Source organism: Cnephaeus nilssonii, assembly GCF_951640355.1.
Source record: "Cnephaeus nilssonii genome assembly, chromosome: 6".
In the NCBI taxonomy this organism is placed as follows: domain Eukaryota; kingdom Metazoa; phylum Chordata; class Mammalia; order Chiroptera; family Vespertilionidae; genus Cnephaeus; species Cnephaeus nilssonii.
Genome location: NC_137077.1, coordinates 94,771,961 through 94,790,060, shown reverse-complemented (window position 1 = coordinate 94,790,060; position 18,100 = coordinate 94,771,961).

The following is an 18,100-nucleotide window of genomic DNA, read 5'->3' as shown; positions in this document are numbered from 1 at the left end:
ATATGTACGGAGACTCTACCATGTGCCAGGCCCTGTGCACAGAGCTTGATATTAATGGTCGGATTTAAATTTCAGAACAGCAGTATTACCTCCACCTCCCACCACGATCATCACCCCACCTTTGTAGATAACAAGATGTAGGCTCTAAGAGGTTAAGTTTCTTGTCTTACGATACTTAGAGGACAGCAGCTTGTAACAGCAGCTGGATGAGTCTGGCTCCAAAATCCCCATGCATTTAATCACTTCCCGAGACCCCGAGGCTCAAAAAAGCTGAGTGTGAAGACACAAAATAGGCAGAAATCAAAGCCCCCTTCTTTAAATGAGATTCCATGTAAAAATCACTTTTTTTCTGAGTCTTGGTGTCCTTACCTGTATAATAAACTAGTAATATCTACCTTAGAATAACTATGAGGATTAAACAAAACAACACACTTAGTCCATTGGGATAGAGAACCCAAGTCTCTCTGCTTCTCACTCTCTTGCTTGTTTGTTCATTCATTCATGCATTCATTCACCAACAAGTTTTTGGAACTCATAATGTCCCACTGTTGTAGGAGCTAGGAATATAACATGAATAGACAATCCTTACTCTCAAAGAGTTTACAGTCAAGTTAAGATACAGGCAAGTAATGGGGTTCTGGACCAAGCAATTCTTCAACACCAGCAGGGCACCCAAGAATTCAACTTAATTCTGAACTATCTACCTGGAGATAAATTCCATAGGTAAAGGGCTCCATCCCACAAGATGCCCTCCATTTCAGATGCCAATCACAAGCCCAAGTTGTTGCCTGTGCTCCTGACCAATGGGGCTATAAATCAGAGGTCCCCAAACCCTCCTTCTTGGGTTTGATGAATTTGCTACAGCAATTAATTAATTTTACCTTTATGGTTCTGAAGCAATTTCAGGAACAGAGAACAAGAAACCAAATATTATGACAAAAGATGCTCCCAAAGTTGTTATCACCCAGAAAATTCCAAGGGTCTTGGATGATGAGAACCAGGAATCATGTACAAAGAGCAAGTACATATTGGAAATATATTTAATACATCTGAATGACCAAATATGTATTTCTTATAAATCAAAGTATAACAGCAAGCAATTCTACTGTGATAAGACCATTGGTTTATTGAAAGCATAGGAGAGTGTAGGAATGTAGCAGAAGGAGCCCCTAAGACTGCCTGGGAGAGCCAGAAAGAGCTTAGCACAGAAGAAAAGTTTGGCCCTGAGGCTTGAAAAACAAGGAGGAGTTAGCCAGACAGAAGTGGGAAGATTCCTTCCAAGAAGAGAGAAGTGCATGTGCAGGGAGCCCTGAGGGAGCCAGACAAGCCTGAGGGAGTCCAACAGTTGAGACTGCTAAAGGCCCAGCGCCCCCCTCCCCCCAAGTGCAGTGGTGCTGGAGCAGGAGACAGGAACCAGAGTGTGGAGATGACGAAAAACGCATTTGACTCTCTCAAATGAATCCTTCCAGCTCTGAAGTTCTATATCCCATGAGTAACAGATGAGCTCAACTCATTTCAATTGAATTAAACAAATATCTATTGCGGGACGTTTAGGCATAATCTTTGCCCTTTAAAGAGTCTACAGGAAAAATCTTTGTCCTCCAAATAAATATAAGTAATGCTCTTTCCATTAAGTTGTCAACATTCTAGAAGCTCTACAACCTCCAGGGCAGAAATGCCTTTTCAAGCCTGATCCCTGCAGAGTCTCCTCAACAAAACTCCCCATCACACTCAGTTTGATCTAAGACCCCTGAAGGTCTCCACATTTGGTTGTCCAGGACTTTGAGGCCAACAGACCTCGCCCGTGCCTCTCATCCTGCCATACTGTCACCAGCCATGAAGTGAACCTCTTGGTGTCCTCGCATAACATGCCCCGGCCATACAGTGCCTTCTTTCCCTTGCTTTCTCTCCCTCCTAACCTATACTCACCTGGAGCAGTTGTACCATTATCTTCAACCTCTGCCATCTCTTAGCCTTACTGGAAATCTGTCCAAGGCTCCAAACACCCCCACCCTCCCTCTGAAGCAGAGAACCCATTTTCAACATCTCAGCCCTCAGGTGGCAGCAGCACCCTCACTCCCTTTTGCTGCTTCCAGACCATTACTCAGCTACTCCTGTGTACAAACTTCGTTTTGGAAGTCCAGGCCATAACTCACCATACATAGAGCTGGCATCGGATCCTCTTATCCTCCCTTGTCCCATTCATTAAGGACTTTGACACCTTAACCATGATATTCCTTTGTACCCACGTCATCTTGCAACATCAGAGTCTGGGCATCAATGAGGTCTCCTCTCCTTCACTTCAGGCTCCCACTCCCATGACCACAGTTTGGACTTTGGCATTGTCCAGCATGCTCCCCTCTGAAATCTTATACTCGAGTACACTACTCCTGACCAGAACCTACTGTCATCATGCACTATCAATTTATCAGTTTGCTTTCTCACCAAGACCCCCTAAATCTCCGATCTCTCTGCATTATCCCTGTCAATTTTACCACGACGGCTCCCCTTTTTCTCCATCCAGCCTAGTTCCTGGAATTCATCACTTTCTCCACTCTGTTAATAAATCTCTAAATGTCCCGGCATATTGCCTTTCTACCACATTCCCCTTGTTACGTCCAAATCTTGGATGAATCCAACAATATGTTATCTTGGTTGCCACACATAGTCAGTTCAATGCTGAGGCAGAAAAATTAGAACCATTATAGACAGATGACACTACTCATGTATGGAGTCCAACCTTCAGTGCTTTGTCAATTCATAGATTAGTTCCCTCTCCAGGACCTTGCAACAGCCATTCCAACTTTCACTTTTCCCCTCAAACCTATTGCGGGATGAGTCTGAAGCCATGAATTCCCTCAACTTCCTGCCTGCAAACCTTCAAAATTATCTGTATCTGCACTTGCTCTCTACTTTCTCCCTGCATTTCCAGAGGAAAAGGCGTGCCCTTTCTATTTCTGCCCTTCCTGTCTCCTCCGCGACTAAGACCTTTCTTCACTGGGCCACTGTTTTATATTTTCAACTTCTACTCCACTGGCTTTTCCTCAGCGGCCTATAAAATTTGTCAAGTCTCTTCAATATTTTAAGAAACCTTTCTTTTTACCTACTTACTCACTCTCTCTTCCATTTACTGCAAGACTGCCTACTCACTGTCTCATTTCCTTCCACTTCATTCATTGTTGGCCTCCTGCCACCAGGTGCTGCCACCACGACTTTAAAGCAACCCCCTTTGCATCTAACACTAACCTCCCATTTGACAATTCCAATGGACTCTGTTTTGCCTTCGTTACGTTTGGTGCATAGATGCGTTTGATGGGGTTGACCATGTATTTCTCTAAAAGCTGCCTGTTCCTTCGCTTCTGTACACGGCACTCTCCTGGTTCATCTCTGCCTCTCAGGCCATTATTCCGCAGCTTCTGGTAGGGCTTCCTTTTCTCTGCTCAGCCCTTTCATAACTACACGCCCTCCTTGCCCCTCTGGGTGATCACCCTCATCCACTCCTTGGTTTCAACGGCCATCGCTGTGTGGGTGACTTTGAACCACACAGCTAGTCTAGAACTCTCTTCTGAATTTTACTCCTGGATATTCAATTGCCTTTTAGACACTCCACCAGAATGGACCATATAAAACTCAGCATGCCCTAAACCGAACTCATCTTTCCCTCCCAAACTTGCTCTTCTTTGCATTCACAATCTCAACAAATGTCACCATGGACCACCCAGTCACCCAAGCCGGAATCCCAAGAGTCATCTTTGATTCTTCATCATTCTCTTATGCAGCACTCTGAAACACATTCTGTTCAGTTATCCTCTTAGTGCCTGTCATAAATCTCCCCTCCGCATCACTTTACTCCATGGAACAAAACTCATGTCTTATCTTATTTGAATGATTATAAACCTTTTAATCAGTTTCTCAGCCTTCAATCCAGCTACTACCACCTGCCAATCTGTCCTCCTCCCTGCTTCCACAGTAATATTTACAAAGCAGAAGACAGAATATGTTTATTCCAGCTTACAACTATTCAGTAGTTCCTCTTTGTTTACAAGATAAAACCTGAGTGCCTCAGTATGTGGAATGAGACCCTGCAAGCTCGTTGCCACCCACATTGTGCTCTCTGGACAGGCTTTCTCTGAAGCCAACCACTTGCATTTCCTGGGACATGTCTAGCTATTTCCATCTTGTGAGGTTTGGTTTTCTGTTTTTGCTGCCTAGAATTGCTTTTCTCTCCTTTATTACTTGGCAAATAGCTACCTTCCTTTCAAGACTTGGCTCAAATACCACCTCGCCTTCTTTCTCTCCTTAGTTAGAATCATCTCTCTATCCTGCATACATCAGCGCTTTGTTGCACTTTGTTTAATGGCAAGCACTTGCAGACAGGGGCCATGTCTGATTCATCTTAATATTGCCAGTACAGTGCCTGGCAGGCAGAAGACTCCAATGATTTTTTTGCTCAGCTTTCTTGCAATATAATTTATATACCAGGAAACTCACCATTTTTAATTGAACAATTCAGTAAGTTTTGACAAATGTATACAGTTGTATATGACCCATGCATACATAATTCGGAGTAAACAACACTAGACTTACTGAGCTACTAGTAAAATACAGTCAGCATCACAATCATACGAAGGCCACAGAAAAGCTGATACCAAAACCAGCGTGCTAGCAGCCACGGAGGGCAGGGTCTGTTCAGCCAGACGGCGGGCAACTACCTACCTACAAGATACTGTGAAGCTTCAATGAGTCAGCACTCGAGAGACCCCTGGAGCAGTGCCCAGCAAAGGGCCTGGGCTCAGACAGATGGGCACTTAGTAGTTTTGGGAGTGCCGGGTCCTGGTCTCTGCGTGCCCCCTGACCGTCCCTGACCTACGCATCTCCCCAACCCCCCAGCTGGAGAATCCTGCTTTCCTTTCCACTCCCATTTGGGGGCCTCACTGAACGTGCTCTCTGCCGTCCTGATTTGCTCCCACAGAGCAGCGGTCCTCACCCCTTCTGCGTATTTTAAAACACACTAAGGCCTGCACCCGTCATCACATGAGCGAGGCCAGAACCTGGGGAGGGGAAGGGGCACCAGCAGTGAGTTTTAAAACATGTCTCCCGAGCGATTATAATGTGCAGCTGGGTGAGAATCACTGCGTCAGAACTACAGTTCCAGGGGATTTGGGAGGTAGAGGGAGCCCATGTGCCTATGGGCCTCTGTCTCAGAGCTTCTGCTTCCAGAAGGTTCCAGAAGTGAAACCCTTCTCTTGCCTTCCTGCACACACACACACACGCACACACACACACACACACACTCTCACACACACACACGCACACACACACACACACACACTCACACACACACTCACACACATACACACACACACACTCTCACACACACACTCACACACACACACTCACACACACTCACTCTCACACACACACACAGACACACACACTCACACACACACACTCACACACACTCACACACACTCTCACACACACTCACACACACACTCACATACTCACACACACACTCACACACACACACTCACACACACACACACTCACACACACACATACACACACACTCACACACTCACACACACTCACACACACACTCACACACACACTCACACTCTCACACACACACACACTCACACACACACACACTCACACACACACTCACACACACTCACACACTCACACACACTCACACACTCACACACACTCACACACACACTCACACACACTCATACACACTCACACACACACTCACACACTCACACACACACACTCACACACACACTCACACACACACACACACACACACACACACACACACACGGCATTCGGGTCACGGGGATCCGATCATATCAATGTGGTTACAAATGTAAACATCTTATTCCTTAACTGGCCTTGCCCTCCTGGGGCAAGGGGCTCTCTGCTTGCTCATTACTGAGTTTCCTATTAGCCGGCCTTCCCCTCCTGTCTCTCCTCTCTCCCACCCCCTTCAAATAAGCCTCCTGCTTGAGACTCTGCCCTCTGCTGTGTGGGCTGGGCCATTTTCCCAAATGAAGGACTTCCCTGAGATGGGCCAGCTCTTAAGGGAAACACCACCTGTGTCCTCTTCTGCTTACTCGGGCTCCGCCCACCTGCTGCTCTGTGCCAGCCCCTCCTCCCTGCCGCCCTGAGTGCTCCTGGCAGCCTGGCCTGCTGAGCTGAGCTGTGAAGCCTGACCTTCAGCAGCCATCACAATGTCCTTAGTTCCTGCCCTTGAGAATGCCTGCAACGGGCCTCAGGGTTTTCATGTCCTAGAACAGTGATGGGCAGCCTTTTGAGCTTGGTGTGTCAAACTTCGCCAAAAAACTGAGCATAACTCGGGTAGTGTGTCACTTTGAGGAAAAAACTAACTCCAAGACTCTAGTCACAAATGTTTCATCCTCAGGAGCAGCAAATGTTTCATCCTCGGCATGCGGCCGCGTGTCATCAGAAATGGCTACGCGTGTCAGTGCTGACACGCGTGTCATAGGTTCGCCATCACTGTCCTAGAAGCAAGAAATGATACCCTGTCAACACCAAGCTTGCCCCACCCCCACCTCCACCCCAAGAAGGAAGTTTGACTTCCCAGGAGTGGCCACAGGCTGGTGGGAGACAGGCAGGTGAACAGTCCAGAGCAGTAGTGCTGCAGCGAATAGGCTGCGCCTGGGAGGTGGGGGAGTGGGGGCGGGGGGGGGGGGGGGGTGGAGAGGAGAAAATTGCTCGCGTCAGGGAATAGAAGTGTTTTAAAGTTTGACCAGGAGTTGTTAGTTTTTTCAACCCTCACCCGAGGATATGTTTTTTATTGATTTTTTTTTAGAAAGAGAAGAGAAGAGAAGAGAAGAGGAGAAGAGAAGAGAAGAGAAGAGAAGAGAAGAGAAGAGAAGAGAAGAGAAGAGAAGAGGAGAAGAGAAGAGAAGAGAAGAGAAGAGAAGAGAAGAGAAGAGAAGAGAAGAGAAGAGAAGAGAAGAGAAGAGAAGAGAAGAGAAGAGAAGAGAAGAGGAGAGGAGAAACATTGATAGGTTGCCTCCATTGAACCTGTAAACTGGGTATGTGTCCCGACCGGGAATCGACCCTGCCACATTTTGGTGATGCTCCAATCAACTGAGCCACCTGGCCAGGCGACCGGGAGTTTTTAGGGCGATGATAAGGGATTGAAGGGTCAGCAGCACTCGGGGCTCCGGCCCAGCCCCGCCTGGAACAGTCCCTTGGCCCTCTAGGTCCCCTTTGAACCACCACGGCTGCTGAGAGTGGGTAACATTCAAGAACGTCTCAACCTCTTATTTTCCCAGAAAACCAGGCAAATACATGGTTTGATGACAGCCCATCCCACACAGGAAATGTTGGGAGGAGAAGGCCGAGACTCCGGAGATAAATGAGGGCTGAGAGCCCGTGGCAAGCACAGACTGCGACTGCTGCATCCGATTTTGGGAACGCGATCTTGCCCTCTGACCTTAAGGGGGACATGGAAGGGGCTTCTCCATAACCTGCAGAGGCCATCTCGATCCCTGAGCGGCCGAGTCCCCGAATTCTCTGCCTGATTGTGCCTGCCTCTTCTTTCACCACCTCGTCTCCAAAAAGCATCACAGTATCATCCGCAGAGCACTTTCCACACATGCCTTGGTTACTCCCTCGGACCCTGGAGGGCAGTGTCAGTGCCAGGCTGTGAAGGGAGCTACGGGTCAGTAACTGGGTCAGTGACGTCCTGGCTTCTCGGGGTCAGGGCGGACTCCAGCCCTGGTCTCTGACCCACCCCTCTGCACGGCCTCCCCGCCCCCGGCCCTGCCTCCAGGCCTCAGTGAACCACCTCCCTGTCCTCGTTGTGCCCAAAGGTTTCCCCTTCCCTCCGGCTCCCAAAGGTGGCTTTGTTAAAGGATGGCTTTGGGGGAAGCTGTGGATTGAGGGACACTGAGCACAAAGGGAGGAAGTGGGCCACCTGGAGCCAGGGCCTCGGGATGGGTGGGCTCCTACCTGCAGTCCTGACTCAGGAGCCCAGGCGCCCACTGCTGAGGCCTCCTCTGGCCTGAACCCGCCTGCCCTCCTTCACACGGCAGGTGGTCAGAGGTGTGGAGGGCCCTCGCTCTGGCTTTGCCTCATGGCCTTGTCCTCCAAGGAGGGGCCGTGGTGGTCCCCAACCCCACCCCAGAGCGGCCTGGCGGCCCCTGCTCGTCAATCTCCTCAGCCCTGCCCTTCACCGCCCTTGGAGGAGGCTGTCTCTACTCAAAGGTTCAGAATGCAGGGCATCGGGCTGCTCTGGGCCGCCCAGAGAGGTGTTGCTCTTCATCACTTTGTCCCTGGGGCACTTAACCCTTTCCTGGGGCGGCAGAACTTCGGCCAGTGATTGTGTTAGCAGGCAGAGCCTCTGTGTAAGCACTGGCATGTAGGGAGCGGCTATAGGGTTAAGCCTCGGACTGACCTGTTGGCAAAGCCACAAACAAGTCCCAGCTTAGAGGGCACAGCCCTCTTAGCATAATTAAGCTTGACCTTATGACACCCCCTAGATCCTTCCTGGGTAGCTAATGGGCTATGGGAGGTGCAGCAAGTGCTGCCAAAACAAGTGAAACTCACAAGAACATTGTAACTATGGCGACCACTACCTTGTTTACCTCTGGCTATAAAATAAAGGCTCAGCTTGCCTTCTGGATCTTTCTCTGTGGCCTTAGCCAGGCACAGGAGATCCCCCGAGCTTATCATTCTTCGTCTGTCTTTTCTTTAATCCTTCGCCGCCCCCCCTCAGGCTCACCGAACCCTGGGCTGTGCTGGCCCGGCACCTGCAGTCTGCCTTTGGGAGGAGAAGTGAAGGGTAAGTAGCCAGGAGTCGGGCTGGACTCAGGATGGGCCGCAGGGCTGATGGTCCCTGGAGCTGGGCAGTGCAGCCGCCCCCTCTTTGTCCTGGCCCCCACCCCTTCATCCAAGCCAGTGAGCCCCACTGATTGCACCTCCTTAATATCCCCCTTCATTGTGGTAAAATATACATAAAGTTTACCATCTTACCATTTTAACATGTACAGTTCACGCACGTTGCTGTGCGACCATCGCCACCATCCCTCTCCAGAACGCTTCATCTGGCAGAACTGAAACTCTGTCCCCATTAAAAAAAACTATTTCCCCAGCCCCTGCAGCCCCCTTCTACTTTCTGTCTCTATGTAATTGACATAAAGCAAACAAGAAAATACATAAATTTCTGTAACTTTTTTCATTGACAAAATTTAAAATGTGCCCTGGTAGGTGTGCTCAGTGGTTAGAATGTTGGCCCTTAGACAGAAGGGTCTCGGGTTCGATTCCCAGTCAAGGGAACCTGGGTTGCAGGCTCGATCCCCAGCCCCAGGGTCAGGGTGTGTGCAGGAGGCAACCAATCCATGCTTCTCTCTCACATCGATGTTCCTCTCTCTTTCTCTTTCTCCCCCTCCCTCTCTCCCCTCCACTCTCTCTAAATATCAATGGGGAAAAAAATATCCTTGGGTGAGGATTACCAAAAAAAAAAATTTTTTTTTAATGTGATGGAGATAATTAAGCACTTAACAAAAATGACACGAGGAGGTTGGATCTGGGAGCCTAGCTCTCCAGGGCCTTCCCCTTCCCCTGGGGGAGCTAGTTGTGCTGCATCAGAGGGTGCTCGCTCCCTAACCCCAAACACAGCGAGGGGCAGAGCAGACAGACACCGCTGTGCCCGCTCAGGGCACACGGGGTCAGAGAGCAGAGTGCTGTAGGCGGCTTCAGCCTCCAGGTGACTGTCTTCTGTCCCCTAGAGCTGTGCTTCTCAAACGCCCTGTGCTGGGGGTCACCTGGTGATCTCCTGGAAAAGTAGATTCTGCTTCATGGACCAGTTCCGGGTGATTCTGATGTGCCGACCCGGGGACCGCCCTTGGAGAAGCCAGGCCTCCCTCCACCCGCGGAACCGTGACCTCCAGGCCAGGCAGGACCTCTCTGAGGCCAAGTCCTTGCTGTTTTTTAATCACCTGATATACTAAAAAATTAAGAAATGCACAGCAGTTACAAAAATATTGCCATGTTTTAAATGTTCACAGTTCAGCAAATTAACAAATTCATCACGCCCACACAGATACAATGCAATCAATTGTGCCTTTCACAAAAAATTACTGCCTTTAAAAACTGTGTTCATTCCGAGAGCACCACAGGTCAGGTGTGTGGCCTGGGAAGGGGACACGATGTTAATTAAGGTGTGTGGTGACACCGTGCATTCCGGCCAGTTCCCCGCCCCGGGCCTGAGCGTGGCTTCCTGGGGAGTGATGTACAAGCGTCTGAAGCGGAGGGCCCAGCGCGGTGGCGGGCGGTCCTGCGGGCTCCGAGCACACACCTGAGTGAGGGAAGCTTGGAGACCGGGAGGCCCAGCCTGCCAGCAGGGCCCGCTGTCCTTGTCCTGGTTCTGGGACTGCCGCTTCCCTGACGATCGGCGGTGTTGAGTTTCTCCAGGAACAAACAGAGCTGGGCGGGCTCCGTGGCCTCAGCTGGGCATTGCCAAACAGGTCGCAGTGAGAGGAGAGTGTCACGCAGGACACCCTGGGAAGGTGAGTTGGACCCGAGGGCACCCAGGGTACCATCTGCTGCCCCCACCCTCCAGGGGCTGGGGTGGGGTCCAGTTCCACGCGTGTGGAACTCCTTTTAAGGCATCTTGGAAGCTGAATTCAGCTGCTCTAGGGCTTCCAGTCCCTCGCGAGGCCATTTCTTGAACCTCCAGTATTTACAAATGGGATGACTTTGAATTATAAAAGTTCTAATTTTAGGAAAGAAATTATAACATTTCGTTGAATAAGAAGCTAGTTTAGAATACTTAAAATATTATTAGACTTGTAACACAGGCCACCTTCCCCTATCCACCCAACAAACTCACTTATTCTCATTAATCCTTGGAAACTAACCCAGTAGCTGGCACAGAATATGTCTCAACGAATGAGTGAATGCAGGTCTAAGATCAGTCCTAGTAAACTCTCATACCACAGATGTGCCTGGAATTGCCTTGTGCGTGCACCCGCTGACCTTCAGGGGACAGTGCCTTCCTTCCCCACACAGCAGTGCCAGCCCGTCAACACTCCAGGGTCAGGGTCCTCTCTGCTGGTGAAGACTCCACCAGGGTGTCTGTCATCCTGATCACTGGCTGTGCTGGTCCGTTAAGCAAGTCATCTAAGTCCCAGGCTCTCCACCTTGAGTGTCGAGTGTTGGGGTTGCTGTGAAGGTCTGCATTCACCCTGGTATTTCTTCTTCAAGTCACATGCACCACAGCACTGTCCCTCCTGACAGGACAGTTACAGCTACCTCAGCTGTCCCCACTTGGAGTGATAGGAACCCTTTCTTGCCCGCCCATCCACCTCCCCAGACAGGGCCCAGCAGCTTCCTCAGTAAACAGGTTTGCATGTTACCAACGCCCTTGAGCACTTTCTCCCAGGCCACCGCTCAGGGTGGCTCACCTGGCTGCGATGGCCCTGCAGACTGCTGCTCCCCCCCCCCCCCCCCCCCCGTCCTTGGGGCTGATGAACACAGGGAGTGCTTCCTGGTGGACTGAGAGAGTGGGTTCTGGATGCAGGAGAGGCTTCGGGGTGGACAAAGACGGGCGTCTCTACACCCGGCCCTGCTGTCCGAACGCGGGAGGCCTCTCCACAGGCTGGGACTGGGCAGCTCGCAGACAAGCACAGCCGCTTGGAAGTGAGTGTAGAAGGGCTGTGACCAGAGCAGGCTGGCAATGCAGCACCAAGAACTGCTGCCTCCTTCTCAGTGGCGAGCCAGACAGTCTCATAAACGCAGAGGGGCATGAAATAAACAGAAGTGAAAAGGTTTTCTTAAATTCATGAAAGCAAAAGCATGTGAACACATTTTAATCATCTATTGACATAATTTGATTTCCAACTGGTATATGATAAATATCAATTAAAATTTCATTAAAGAACATGTTCCTGCAGAGAAGAAGCTCATCTGTAAATAATTAGTGAGCAGACGCGGCCGTGCCGCGTGGGTGAAGGATCCCAGACCCAGCTCGCTCCTCGTATCAATGAGTGCTTTCCATTGCAAATAGCAAAAAATCAACTCAAAATGGCTTAAAGAGTGAGAACATTTTTTATGTCACTTGAAGTCCAGAGGGGGACAGGCCTCCGGGGGCGCGGGGGAGGTAGGCCTACCTTAATTCCCCGGCTCCGTGTGGTTCCCCACTCCACCCCCCCCTCCCCCCAGGGTCAGCTTCGTCCCAAGGTTCCAAGCTGGCTGCTCCTCTTCCTCTGCCCCCCGCCCCCCGCCCCCCGACTTAATGGAACAACGTGACTTCACTAATCACTGCTGAGGTGAAGATGCACACTCCTCAGGCAGGTGGGCCTGTTTTGAATCCTGGTCCTGCCAAAAGCTGTGTATCTTAAGTTGTAAACCTTTTAAGCACCAGGCTCCTCCTCTGGAAAATAGGAAGAATAATACAGTGTTTATGTTCTAGGGTTGTTGTGAGGATTAAATGAGATGGTGAGGTGTTGGCTGGCATATAGCAAGCACTTATAAATGTAAGTCTTTATGGAACTTAATAAATGCTTGTAAAGTGGTAGGCACCTTGCTAGTTTACAGAGACAAGAGTGAGTGAGAATACAGACAAGTACCCTGGCTGTTGGGATACACGGTGGTCGGTATCCTACCCTCAGTATCCGTACCCCACGGGGGACAAGACTAGGGACATGTTGGGCCGGCACGGTGGAAACGACAGAGATAAGCAGAAGGAATGGGGAGGAAGGGGACAGTGACCTCCAGTGCCACTTCAAAATCTTTAGGCTCTTCAACGTAAATCACAGATTTGTTCTCATGTCTAATTTCCATTCAAACTATCTTAAAAAAGAATATTACTGACCCAATGGGAGCAGAATACATTTTTCAAGATAAAAAAGCCACAGACAGAGACCTGGTATTTCCTGTGATCTGGAGACCGAAAGGACCACAGAACATGCGTGGTGCAGAGCTACTCAAGGGAACAGCAGCAGGGACATATTTCTAGTTACTTATTTTTGGAAGAAGTTAAGGTAAGTTCTCCATTGTGCTTAGAAATGTTTAATATTTTTAGTATAGATCAAAAATTAAAATGGCTAAGTAGCTTTTTCCAGGAAGAAAAAAAAAGCAACCAAAATCTACTTAAATGACCATAGAAATGGGTTTTTAGTTGCCCACTGCTGCACCTTCTCCCTGCTGCCTACCATTCGCCTCCTGAGTTCTGCTCGCTGAAACTGTAACCTTAGCCACCACCCTTCCCAGATGCATTCGTTTCGCTGACCAGCTGGAGCCAGCACTCCTGACCTCCCCATTGCATCCGCCTCAAAGGCAGGGAGCTCCCGTTTTCACCATCAAGTGATCCTGTCTGCCAGCCACCAGGCCGTGGGGATGTATAGAAGGGGGGGGGGTTCCTGCTCCTATGAAGCTCACAGAGGGGGTGGGAAATGTCAGTAGAAAGGGGGGCTGATGTGAACTCCCCGTGAGTCCCATCCCAGACCTTCTAGAAGGCGCTGCTCACCCACACAGATGGGCACTGGACTCCGTCAAGATGCCAGCGGCCTCAGCTTGGAATTGACCCAGCAGCCCCAAGCGTGTTCGTCTGGATCTGTTACCCCCTCTCCCTGCTTCACGGGGGAGCCCCTGACCCCCAGAGAGCCAGACTGGTTTGCCCAAGGCTGCCCCCAGAGACCAGCTTGGGTTAGAATAGAGGTCCCCGCCCTTTCTCCTGGGCACACCATTTCCTCGACCCATTTTTAGTCTGACTCTAAATCACACGCTATCATTCAGTAGAAACTGCTGCGGAAGTAATCAAGTTATAATGGAAAGCCTGTCCAGCATCCTTCCGAGTTGGCTCGGCAGGGACGGGATGAGAAGATGCTCTGAACACGGCGGCTTCGTGAACGGAGAAAAAAAAGCCCTAAGCAAAGGCCACTGGTTACGGTGCTGTTTCAGAAATCCTTTAACAGTGGACTCTGCACACAGGGGATCTTCTCTGCTGTACAAAGGAGAACTAAGGTGGGAGAGGAGCTGGGTTACAGGGCTGGTCAGGCTCTGGTTACTCTCGGTTCTGCTGGTGGAGAAAGGCCTGTAGGGAAGGGAAGCAGGGATGTTCTCCGGGGATAGGAATGTGTTGGGAAATTCCTTTTAAGCTGAGGTATAAAGAAGTTGAATGGAGCCAGCATTCTTGACCTCCCCATTGCATCAGCCTCACAGGCAGGGAGCTCTCCAAATCTCCTCAGGCCCGAGCAGTGTCATCTGCCAAGAACAGCAGCTGCTTTTCTATATCAAGAAAAAAGAAAAGGAAATCGCCAAATTGAAGAAGACAGGGAATATTTTCACTATGTGGAAAAGGCATTTTCAGCACATGTGGGCAAGATCTTACCCTTACCAACTGCTTAATCGAAGATTCTCATGCTTCCCAGAGATGTTTTATTGCATTACTTCCAAGTTTTATCACTTTATTTCCAATTTGTATCCGTAGGGACAGAACAAAAATGATTTTCTGAATCACAGGAAATGATTCCAGCTGGGTACAGTTTGATACTAACTGAGGACATTCAGGAGTCACGAAGGAACTTAGCACTTTTTCATAGACTCTAAAATGGAATCCAAAGTGGAAAACATTATTTCCCCCCATAATTTAATAAAGTGACAGAGCAAGTTAAGTTATTAAAGATCTGACACTCCACCAGGATTCTGCAGTACAGGGGAAATTGAATTACTCTTTCTCAATAATACAGCAGGGAAAAATGAAAACTTGATTGTTACTATGCCTCAGGATAAATGGGAAAAAAAAATGCTTAGTTTTATGAAGAAATTCAGTCCTCAAGACTTATTTTTTTAAATAAACAAACAAATCTGTCAATTTGCTTAAAAGCGTTCTGTAATCCTAGAACCCTCCCTAGACACTGCCACTTGCCATTGAAACCCTCACAGGCTGTGTGGCTCTGGGATACCTGCAGTCCACGCAGTCACAACAGTGGATGAGATAGATGAGAATTTTCTTCAAAAAATGTTAATATGCCAAAGAATCAGGAAGATAAATCTTTTAATGAATATCACAATATTTTAGTTAGAATTTCCTATAATGTGAAGGAATACTTGTGGCCTGGGTGAAATTTTCAGTGAGAGTAATATATGTAACAGTCAAAAAGTGCTTTATCTCCAGCACCTTTGATGACAAAACAAGGAAGTTTTGAATAAGTCAAAAAGAAATTATAGCAATGACAAAATTACTTAAGACAAAGATGCATATAAGAGGTTGAATAAGAATTTCATGTTAGTGAGAGTGGGAAAAGGCAATACTCTAAACTAATATATTATCCAAAAGACAACAGACACATGTTGGCAAACGTGTGAAGAAAAGGGAATGCTGTCCACTGTTGGTGGGGTGTAAACTGGTACAGCCACAATGGAAAACAGTGTGGAGGTTCCTCAAAGAATTAAAAATACAATTACTATATGATCCAGTAATTCCACTTCTGGGTACATTTCTCAAAAAAATGAAATTACTTTTTCAAAGAGATATCTGCATTCCCATGTTCATTACAGCATTATTCACAATAGCCAAGCTATAGAAACACCCTGAGTGTTCATCAATGGATGAATGGATAAAGATGTGAGATGTGTGTGTGTATACACACACACACACACACTAGAGGCCCGGTGCACATTGATTTGTGCACATTGAAAGGAAATTAATTAGAAGAAATATTTTAATATTGCTATTTGCCCTTTCTCTATAATAGAAGTGTCAACCAAATTCACGATCGACATTGACAGATGTAAACACACGCGTGCAATTGGCACCAGCAAGGGCTTTATATGTATTGCGCATGCGAGAGTCAACTTATATATATACTAGAGGCCCGGTGCACGAAATTTGTGCACGAAGGAGGGTTGTCCCTCAGCCCAGCCTGTACCCTCTCCAATATGGGACCCCTTGAGGGATGTCCGACTGCCCGTTTAGGCCCGATCCCAGTCGGACATCCCTCTCACAATCCAGGACTGCTGGCTCCAAACTGCTTGCCTGCCTGCCTTCCTGATTGCTCCTAACCGCTTCTGCCTGCCAGCCTGATCACCCCCTAACCACTCTGCTGCCAGCCTGTTTGCCCCCAACTTCCCTCCTCTGCTGGCCTGGTCACCCCTAACTGCCCTCTCCTGAAGGGTTGATCACCTCCAACTGCCCTCCCTTGCAGGCTTGGTCCCTCTCAACTGCCCTCCCTTGCAGGCCGGGTGCCTCCCAACTGCCCTCTCCTGCTGGCCATCTTGTGGTGGTCATCTTGTGTCCACATGGGGGCAGGATCTGACCACATGGGGGCAGCTATATTGTGTGTTGCAGTGATGATCAATCTGTATATTACTCTTTTATTAGATAGGATAGAGGCCTGGTACAGGGGTGGGGGCCAGCTGGTTTGCCCTGAAGGGCATCCCGGATCAGGTGGGGGTTCCCTTGGGGTGTGGGGCGGCCTAAGCGAGGGGCCTGTGGTGGTTTGCAGGCGGGCCACGCCCCCTGGCAACCCAAGCAGAGGCCCTGGTATCTGGAACTTATTTTCCTTCTACAATTGAAACTTTGTAGCCTGGAGCGGAGCCACGCCTGGGGCTCCCTCCGAGGCCGGCAGCATTTGTGTTGGGGTTATAATTGAAACTTTGTTGCCTTAAGCGGGTGGGCCCGGCCAGGGTGTGTGGAAAGCTTTGCTTCCCCTGTTGCCAGCGGCAACCCTGGCCTGCTCTCTCAAGCTCCATTCTGCCGCCATTTGTTTGAATTTGTTTACCTTCTATAATTGAAACTTTGTAGCTTGAGTGGAGGCTTAGGCCTGGCAAGGGCAGGCGGAAAGCTTGGCTTCCTCTGTTACCTAGGAAACCTTGCTCTCTGTGGCTGTAGCCATCTTGGTTTGGGTTAATTTGCATATTCGCTCTGATTGGATGATGGGCGTGGCTTGTGTGGGGTGTCAGAGGTATGGTCAATTTGCATATTTGTCTATTATTAGATAGGATAGAATAAACTTGCTTAATTAGACCTGCTTTCTGATTTAGCTAAACTTTTTCCAGCCCAGTGAAGCATCCCAACTTCTCTTTCAGGTAATTGTCAGCAACACAGCAGTAAATATCAACACGAAGCAGATTATTATTGTAGATCATACAGGGAGAAATGGTAAAATATTTAACTGCAGCAGTGTTTGACTATATTCTGTGCAGTGAGAAAACCTGAAGTAATTTTCAAGGTCTACCATTTCTTACTTCTTTTCAGTCAGGTCAAGTTTTTAAATCACTGTTTTTTGGCCTATGAAAAGAAAATAGGATTCCACCGAGTCTTCTATATACTTACTCCACGACTTCTGTGAGGATCAAATGAGACGAGGCACAGGAAAATGCTTCACAGACATTTGGTTAAATTGTGAAATGTGTGCACCTGTCTATAAAGCAAGTCATGTTCCTGGGCTGAAGAAACTGCAAGGAGGCTAGTCACTAGGGAGAGGAAGCTGGGTGTTGCTATGTGATATCATAACCCGGCGCCCACAGCCACCATTTCTGGGCTGGGCAGGGCTGTGGGCCGCATTTTGTGCCACGGGGTCTCAGCAGCAATTTGGTGGGGTGTCACTCCAGGGTGGTGGCGGGGCCTGTGTCCCACTTGGGGGAAGCCAAGTGTTGCTTTGTGGGCACCAGGTCCACGGTGCAATTTCTCTGTGCATATCATGTTAGCTCCTGCACTGAGCGTCTGCTCTCTGGTGATCAGTGCGCGTCATAGAGACTGGTCGGAAGGTTGGACACTTAGCATGTTAGCCTTTTATATACTAGGTGCACTGGTTAACAGTGCACTGGTTAACAATTGGATTTTAACAATAGATGGAGTTACACATATGTTGATATATATGCGATTTGATATGTATGCTATTTTGTTGTATTGACAACAAGCTTCAAAACTTCATATGTCAAATTTGCTGAAGGTGTTAGCATCAGAGATATTTTTACACTTAAAAAAAGTCAAATTTCATGCCAAAAAAAGAGGATTTGCGGGAAGTTTTAATTCATTACTTTATTTTGAAGAAAAGTGCTGCTGAATACTTCAGGAAGCTTATGGTGAACATGCTCCATCTCAAGATACTTGTGA